We start from the raw sequence: 9291 nt of genomic DNA, 5'->3' as shown, positions 1-9291 counted from the left end.
TAATCTAAATAGTAATGACAATAGTCGTACTATGGAACCAAGCTAAACCAGTTGATTAACCAATAAACAGATACCATATCTCATTTTCCTAGAAGCAAATGCCATTAAATGCTTTCTCACTAAGGTTTGGGAGGGAAGGGGAAGAAACAAAAGCCAAGAAAATAACAAACTTCGAAAAAGGCTGTTTAGATGGTAGCATAAGTCACCCAGGGAATTTATGGGTGAAACTGGAGTTCGGAAGAAGAGAACTGACCTGACAATGACCACAACACGCTTCACGCAGTTTCCTATGGAGTGGGTCACTGGCGATACCCTCTGTAGTATCATGTAAGAGACCTGCACAAATTCAACAATTAAGGTTGGTATTTCCCCATTAAAAAGTGCTATTGAAGACCTGCATGACTGAAAAACAATCAATTCCTTCTCTTGCATGTACTTCATTATTCTTGCGGGCACGAACACTATGCACATAGTGCAGATAATGTGGCATATCGTGATTGATCCAAAGCAGACGGTTATCCAATTCTATAGACATGTAAACAGACAACATTATAGAGTTTGCTGATCCAATAAGAAGATCAACAATATCAAGGGATAATTGATCCGATGCGAGATGAGTTAAAAATCACTATTGCCTCACATTGATTTTCAACTGATGTCACAATGATGGAGACATAGCTGTTTCGTTTCTCAAAAGTTCCAAAAAAATTTCACTAGTGATATCACAAATTGATCCTTTCGATTTTCTGCCATCCCGTAAATTTGCTTATCTAAACTCGATGTCCTATAGAGAAGACTCAAGGGGTTTTGAGTGCTTAAAGTAATAGGTCACAGCTATAGATTTGAAAATGAATGCCAAAAGCAATTATGAATGAGGCATACAACATAGCTAAAGATTTAGATCGTCAAAGAAATGTGTGGCCCGTGACCCAAAAATAATGAAAATATTGCATTGAGCAAAAAGCCTCACCTGCTGGTATGCATGGAAGCACAACGCTGCAAGGAAGGACCAGGTTAATACCTGCTGGACATTAAAGTTTGAAAGAACACTCACTGCGGCTTCTAGGGATGCAGGAGTGAACTTGAGACCTATGTAGCATGGACACGCGACACGACACGATATGTCGACACGTCATTTCTAAAAAATAGAGAATTCCGACACGTTGTGACACGTTGAATATTAAATGAATATTTTTATTTTTAATTAATTTGATTCAAATTCATAAATAAGTAAATAAATAAATAAATCCTATAATAAATTTACACTAATAATATTAATAAATCAATTCATTTGAAATTTGAAAGATATATTCATAACTAAGGCGAAACATGTTTTTAATTTTAACAAAAGTTATTGATAAAACTAATAATTAATAAAAAATTAGAATCAATTTATTTAAATAAATTCATGATTTTTAGAATGATCAAAATTTATCATTATTCAAAATTCAATACTTTTACTTTTCGAAATTATTTTTCAATTTCATTTATTTAATTTTTCTATAAAAAAATTCTCAAATCCACTCTTTCTTTCCTTTGTCCATTTCCCTCCACCCCAAACTTATTTTACTTTTTCCCTCCCAAAACCCGCGACGGACAGGCTGTTAGCCTCACTTCCCCTCCCCCAAAACTCAAAAACACGCCATCGTCACCCTCTTTTTATTATTTTTTATTCCTTTATCACAAACCCTAGCGACCCTCTTTTTCCTCCTCCTTCTACTGCTCGCACAAAAAACACTGGACCAAGACAAACATGCAGACAGCAGACCTCGCTCCCCTCTTTCACACCTCGTATCATTTCTCAGCTTCCGACGATGGAGCGGACGCGACGCCGAGGAGGAGGAGATGCCGTCGCCGCCACTGCCGCTGCCGCCGCTCGGCACCCCTCGGGCCCCGATCCCTTCCTCTTCTCTTCCTCTCTTTAGCCGTCTCTCGCCGCCGCCGCTGCCGCCGCTCGGCGCCCCCTCGGGCCCCGATCCCTTCCTCTTCTCTTCCTCTCTCTGGCCGTCTCTCGCCGTCGCTCGCGGCCTCTGCTCCCTCCCCCTCCCTCGCCTCCACCCGGAGTCTTCCGGACACGCGTCGACACGCGTGTCGAGAAAAGTTGACCGCGTGTCGGAAAATCCGACATGCGTTGACCGTGTGTCCGAGCGTGTCGACATGTCCGACACGCTCCGACACGTGTCGGACACGACACGGAAGCACGGACAACGTGTCCATGCTTCATAGCTTGAGACCTTCCGTGAAAAAAGTCACAGGGAATAATAAAACAAATGACATCATGGTTATGACGAAAAGAGAGTTATATTGTCCAAGGATTCCTGTACATAAGCAAATTCAACTGCCAAAATAAGAGAACAATCGCATAATGCAGCTTCAAATACTTAACAGTCTGAAGATGAAGACAAAACGATTCATGATACTAAGGATCAGAAGTACAAGAAAACAGAGTTCGTGGAAGTGAATGAGGATGAGGAAACAAAGCCTGAAGAATATGTTGCTGCTACAAGTGTGTCGACAGCTACAACTACACGTGCATATGGAGTCATTGAGAAGAACAGAGACAATGAAGTCAAAAGCTCGATTCTAGCCTCTATCAGAAGCACAACTCAGAGCCCCACGTGTCCACGTGCTTTATTACTGAAAAATAGTCATTCGGTTTTACAAGATTAACAGAATTTGTTAATTTTGTTTCATCTTCTTCTTCCTTTTACTTTTGATGATGGTGAATAAATCAAGTGAGGAAGAGAAACTGAAAAGCTAAGCTCTCAGATGAATGTATTACTCAACTGTTCATGAAATCCAGGATACAGCAAAATTACAAAAACTCTCAATTCATCAATATTCTTCTTCTTCTTCATTTTCTGTTCAATCCAATTTACTCATGTTGCGACCTCTATTTTTTTTCGGCGCCTGCAATCGGGTACGAGCGCCTAAAGGAGGCTAATGGCTCGGCTGAAATTTGTTATGCCCGGACTCTCCCAAGTCCACCAATTCACGACTTTAATAGTCTGAGTTTTTAACCTGTAAATCAATTTTTAAATTGGAGTCGCCACTAATCGATTTGGGATGGGTTGATTAGAAACCCAAGTGAAGTATCGGGAGAAATACTCACTCCTGCGCAACCAGAGAAATTAGGATCGGGGACTTGATTACACTAGTTAATCACTAATGCCCTTTCGGTACCTAATCTTGTTTAAACCCTGAGGTTTTTGGATGTTCGAGGGATTTTCCATGCATTTTGGGAGGAAAAACATTTTCTAGGTCTTTTTCTAATTTTTGAACACAAAAGGAATTTTTTTTTTTGGGATTTTTGGTATTTTTGGGAAAATGCAAGTCTTTTTGGCTTTTTCTAAATTTTTTTGGCTTTTTCATGAATTTTTGGCCTTTTTTGGATTTTTGGCATTTTTTGGAAAATATGGAATATTTTTGATATTTTTGATTTTTGGAAAATAAAATATTTTTATCATTTTTTTACTATTTTTCGATTTTCTGGAAATTAAATTTTTTTAATATTTTTGGAAAATGAAATATTTTTTGGATATTTTTGTTTGTTTTTTTTTGGAAATTAAAATGTTTTTTTAAATATATTTCGAAAATAAAATATATTTTTTTTTTTGGAAAATAAATTATTTATTTATTATTAAATAAAAACCGACTGGGTCGGATCCACGGGTTGTGTTCGACCCGTCGGCGACCGAGACGAGGATGGGCCCGCAACGCAGGCCCGACTCGGATTTTTTAGTCTTTTTTATTTTATTGAAACGGCGTCGTGGCCGGGCGTTCGGGGACACCCGGTCCGACCCGACAACCCGGCTCCGTGACCCGCTCCAGCTGCCCCAAATCGCTCAAAACCCTACCCGGCTCTGGCCGGGTCCGACCCGGAAAATCGGGAACCCTAGGGTTCCCGATTCGCGGCGCCGAGGGGGAGGGGGAACGAAGCATCGCTGGGGCAATGGCGGCGACAACTGCGACGGTGATGATGGCGACGGTGGTGACGGTGATGACGACGACCCCTATTACCTGTGGCGAGGTGGCGGCAAGCGCCAGAGATGGCGACGACATCAGAGGGTGCGTGACGCGGCTCTGCAGGGTCTTGGCTTCCGTCGGACATCGTCGGAGGACGATGACGAACACAGCGGCTAACTGGGGCTTTGGCGTGGGCGGTCGACAACGTCGGAGATGGCGGTGGTGACGCGGTTGCGCTGGTAACAACGAATCCCAGATCTGGTTAGATCTGGGCTTTCGCCGACCTTCCTTGTCGCTGCGCTCCCCCCTCTTTTAGAACTCCTTCGCCTCCTCCGGCCTCGCTTCTCTCTCACTCCGGTTAGATCCGAGCCTCCACCGGCCGGATCTAACCTCCTCGGACTCGCTCGCCGGCGGCCTCCCCCGAAGTCTCTCAGTGGGAGGTCAGCCGAGCTCGCAGCCCGAGTTCTCTCTCGCTCGCTCTTCGATTCCTCCCTCGAAGTCTCTCAGTGGGAAGATCTCGGAGCTCGCTCTTGCTCGTTCTTCGACGAAGGTGGTGCCCTTTTATAGGCGAGGGGGCAGCCGGTCAACGGAGCTTCGACCGCCGGTCCCCGTGCACCGAGCAGCCTCCGTCGGCCAAACCGGTGTCCCATCCGACGCCAGCTGCTCCCTGCACGTCCTTATCCGATGCCAGCCGCCCCCTTGCTCCATGTGCACTACTGTTCCTCCATTTTGCTCCGGCGTCGCGCGCGTCCTCCTCTGCGGCGCGTGCTGCTTATCCGGTTGGGGAAGAAGACAGGGGAGGAAGAAGATAAGGAGAAAGGGCCGGGCTGAGCCACGCGGCTGGGCCTCGCGGGCCTACGAAGGAAAAGAAAAGAGGGAAGGGCTAGGCTTTGAAGGCCCAGCTCTTGTGGCTATTGGCTTATGCTTTTCTTTTTGTTTATTTTCCTATTTTTATTTGTTTTTTGTTGTTTTCTTTTTTTATTATCTACTTATCCGAAAAGACAAAATAAATTAAAAACTTGATTAATAAAATTGACACGATTAAAATTGAGGTGTCACAGCTGCCCCTCTTTTAAGGTGAGCTCACGAGTTGCATTCAAAGACGGGCGATGCCTCAATTTTATCCATGCATGCGTAGTAGATTTTATTTGGGACCTATTATTCTATGCAGAAAAAGAGCAATATAACTTTACATATACTAAGACAGATAAGAAGATACCTGTAGTGACTTACCGAGAGTGAGTGAGATAGGGTGTGAACCCCGAGTTTTGGCAAGTATCAAGGCGTCATCTTACCTGCTGCACGAGGAGATTGCTTTTCCAAGACCCGAACCTTTCTTCGGTCACCTGTTAGAGCAATAAGTTGGTTTGTCTAGGACTCGAACCTTTCTTCGGTCGCCTGTTAGAGCAATAAGTTGGTTGTCTAGGACCCGAATCTTTCTTCGGTCGCCTTGATGGGGAATTGCTTTTCCAGGACCCGAACCTTTCTTCGGTCGCCTGTTAAAGCAATAAGTTGGTTTGTCTAGGACCCGAACCTTTCTTCGGTTGCCTTGACGAGAGATGCGCCGACCTTTCTCAAGGCATTTGCTAGTTGGGAGATAGTACTTGGATGATCACAAGTACAAACTCTTGGGAGATACTTGGATGATTACAAGTATCAAAGGGGTACCTGGACGATCACAGGTACAAACTCTTGGGGGATACCTGGATGATCACAAGTATCGAAGGGGTACTTGGATGATCACAGGTACAAACTCTTTAGGGATACCTGGATGATCACAAGTATCGGAGGGGTACCTGGATGATCACAGGTACAAACTCTTGGGGATACCTGGATGATCACAAGTATCGAAAGGGTACCTGGACGATCACAGGTACAAACTCTTGGGGGATACCTGGATGATCACAAGTATCGAAGGGGTACTTAATAATTGAAAATACTGAGAACATACCTTGGATATTTGTGAAGGTGTCTCACCTCCTGGTAAAGGGGAATATCGAGGACATACATGGGATATTCGTGAATGTCTCTCATCTCCTGGTAGTTGGGAATATTGAGGGCGTGCCTCGCATATTCATGAAAGTCTCTCATCTCCTGGTAATTGGGAATATCGAGGGCATACCTAAGATATTCGTGAAGGTCTCTCACCTCCTGGTAATTGGGAATATCGAGGACGTGCCTCGCATATTCATGAAGGTCTCTCACCTCCTGGTAAATGGGAATATTGAGGATGTACTTGGGATATTCGTGAAGGTCTCTCACCTCCTGGTAAAGGGGAATATCAAGGACGTACCTAGGATATTCGTGAAGGTCTCTCACCTCCTGGTAATTGGGAATATCGAGGGCGTACCTCGCATATTCATGAAGGTCTCTCACCTCCTAGTAATGGGAATATCGAGGAGGTGCCCCGGGATATTCGTGAAGGTCTCTCACCTCCCACAGTAATTGGGAATATCGGGGCGTGCCTCGCATATTCATGAAGGTCTTTCACCTCTGGTAAATGGGAATATCGAGGATGTACACAGGATATTCGTGAAGGTCTCTCACCTCCTGGTAAAGGGGAATATCGAGGGCGTGCCTCGCATATTCATGAAGGTCTCTCACCTCCTGGTAAAGGGGAATATCGAGGACGTACTTGGGATATTTGTGAAGGTCTCTCACCTCCTGGTAATTGGGAATATCGAGGGTGTACCTCGCATATTCATGAAGGTCTCTCACCTCCTGGTAATGGGAATATCGAGGACGTGCCCCGGGATATTCGTGAAGGTCTCTCACCTCCTAGTAATTGGGAATATCGAGGGCGTGCCTCGCATATTCATGAAGGTCTCTCACGTCTGGTAAATGGGAATATCGAGGATGTACACAGGATATTCGTGAAGGTCTCTCACCTCTGGTAATTGGGAATATCGAGGACGTGCACAGGATATTCGTGAAGGTCTTTCACCTCCTGGTAATTGGGAATATCGAGGACGTGCCTCGCATATTCATGAAGGTCTCTCACCTCCTGGTAATGGGAATATCGAGGACGTGCCCCGGGATATTCGTGAAGGTCTCTCACCTCCTGGTAATTGGGAATTTGAATGTAACACGAGGCTTACCTGGATTGCCGCATGCACTTAAAAGGGGTGGAACACCTGGATAGCCACAGGTGTACAAAGTACTAGGATACTTGGATGAACACAAGTATTTAATGATACAACCTAGGACCACTTAGTTGGTCCAAGTGTAAGAAAGCATACCTGGGTAGGCGCAGGCACACAAAGCAGTGGAATGCTTGAACAGCTGCTATTATTTGGGAACAACTCGAGCAAGTTGAGTGTCATGAAAAGGAAGTACCTAGACAACGGTGGGTACTTGACGATATGGGGATACCTAGACAGCAGTAGGTATTCCAAGAGATACTTGGTCAGTCACAAGTATCAATACTCTGGGGACAACTCGAACAGGTCGAGTGTCAGGAAAAGGGAGTATCCGAACGGTGACCGGTACTCAAAGACGATAGGGATACCTAGACAGCAGTAGGTATTCAATGATAAAGGGATACTTGGTCAGTCACAAACATCAATACTCCGAGGACAACTCGGACAGGTCGAGTGTCGTTAAGAGGGAGTACCCGGCAAGTGGTGGGTACTCAAAGACAACGGGATACTAAGACAATTGCAAGCACCCAAACTCAAGGGACGACTTGAATAGGTCGAGTGTCAAGAAGAGAGTACCTGGACAGTGATAGGTACCTTGAGACAAATGGGGATAGAGATATGCTTACCTGGCAATATCTCTGATCTCTATGAGTATGTCTGCTATTTGCATAGTATGCACACATGATTGTGTATATGCTGTAAATTCATGAGTTCAAATGAGGTTCATGCATGATAATTTTGTCAATTCTGCATCTTTTGATTTCCACTGGGGAAGATTTTGAAAGACAACCTTCATTTAGAATGTAGATGTCTTGAGCATGCCGAGATGAGGGACTTTCGATCGAAAGGACTTTCCGCTCACTCTCATGGAAAAGGCTATCCTGACCATTGATGCAGGATTCATAAGGACCGCACTATCTCACTGTCATCATGTCAGCAGGGGTCTGAGTATTCTCGCAAACGGTACGACTTTACCAATGTGAGAGGTCTTTGTTGAAACTGTGATGAAGTCTTGGTCAGTGGCTCGTCGAAGGGGACCATCAAGGTTGAAGCTGATGGACGAAAATGTTGCACAATCATCTCCGGGTTTACAAGTCAAGAACCCTGCGAAAAGAGATAGAGTAATCTTGCTCGTACTTCTTCGAGCGATGTTTATAGACATATGAAATCCTACGTTAATTGAAGTGCCCCTAGTTTGAAGAGACTTTTACAATGGGATGCAACGTAGGCTTGATTCATGTGTAAAAAGGTAGAGCTGATGATTGCCTTGGCATTTGTCACCGGTCTTTCTTCTCACTGTCAAATGGAGGTTCTATGGACCACAACAGCAACATTTTCTTGGTTGCATTTTTGACTGGGGGGCATTGGCCTTGCTTTTACCGGGCACACTTTTTTTTTTCATGCCCCTATTTTTATTCTAGTTCTTCATTTATGGGCATTGGCCTTGCTTTTACCAGGCACACTGCTTTTTTCATGCCCCTATTTTTATTCTTGTCGTTGGAGGAACTGGCCTAGGCAAGTTCAATCGAAGCACCGTTATTAGACTCTTGAGTCTTCATCTTCAGTAGGTGCTCTGGGCTATGCTGCTTAAATGGCAGTAACTTCTGTTTTGCCTCCATGTGAGGGTGAATTTACAGACTCAATCGAGTTGTACAATAGATACAAGTGCGTAAAGAAAGAATTGCTCTTCATGACTCTAGGGCACTTAAATTAATGTGAGTGTTCATATGCAATAAAGACACCCAAAGATTGATGCGAGTGCGAGTAAGAAAATTTCTATCTCTCTTCTCACCTTGTGATGCTACTTCGCTTCTAATCTGCCCCAGTGTAGGGGTTGTTCTTGACGGGGGTATGAGAGAAGCTTCACCAATGTATGGGGCTCAATGGGGTGAGTGATGGAATGCCTCTCACTATTTTGGTTATTGTACCATTCGAGAGAGAACTCTTTACCCTGCAGCCATGGAATCTTCTGCACTCATCTCACAAGTGTATAGATGGGGGATTGTGTATAGGATATGGCTTGCCTGTCATCATTCCGACACGCCTCATCCAGCATGCTCAATTAATCTTGTATTCTTCACTTAGCTGTCTGTTCTGATAATCCTTAGTGGAATCAGTGACTTAAACAGACAAAATCATCATGCAGAATTCATCTGGAAATGACATGCAACATTTTAAATATGAT

This window comes from Eucalyptus grandis, chromosome 1 (assembly GCF_016545825.1).
Source record: "Eucalyptus grandis isolate ANBG69807.140 chromosome 1, ASM1654582v1, whole genome shotgun sequence".
Taxonomy (NCBI): Eukaryota; Viridiplantae; Streptophyta; class Magnoliopsida; order Myrtales; family Myrtaceae; genus Eucalyptus; species Eucalyptus grandis.
The sequence above is the reverse complement of the archived record's forward strand: the minus strand, read 5'-3'. Positions refer to the sequence as shown.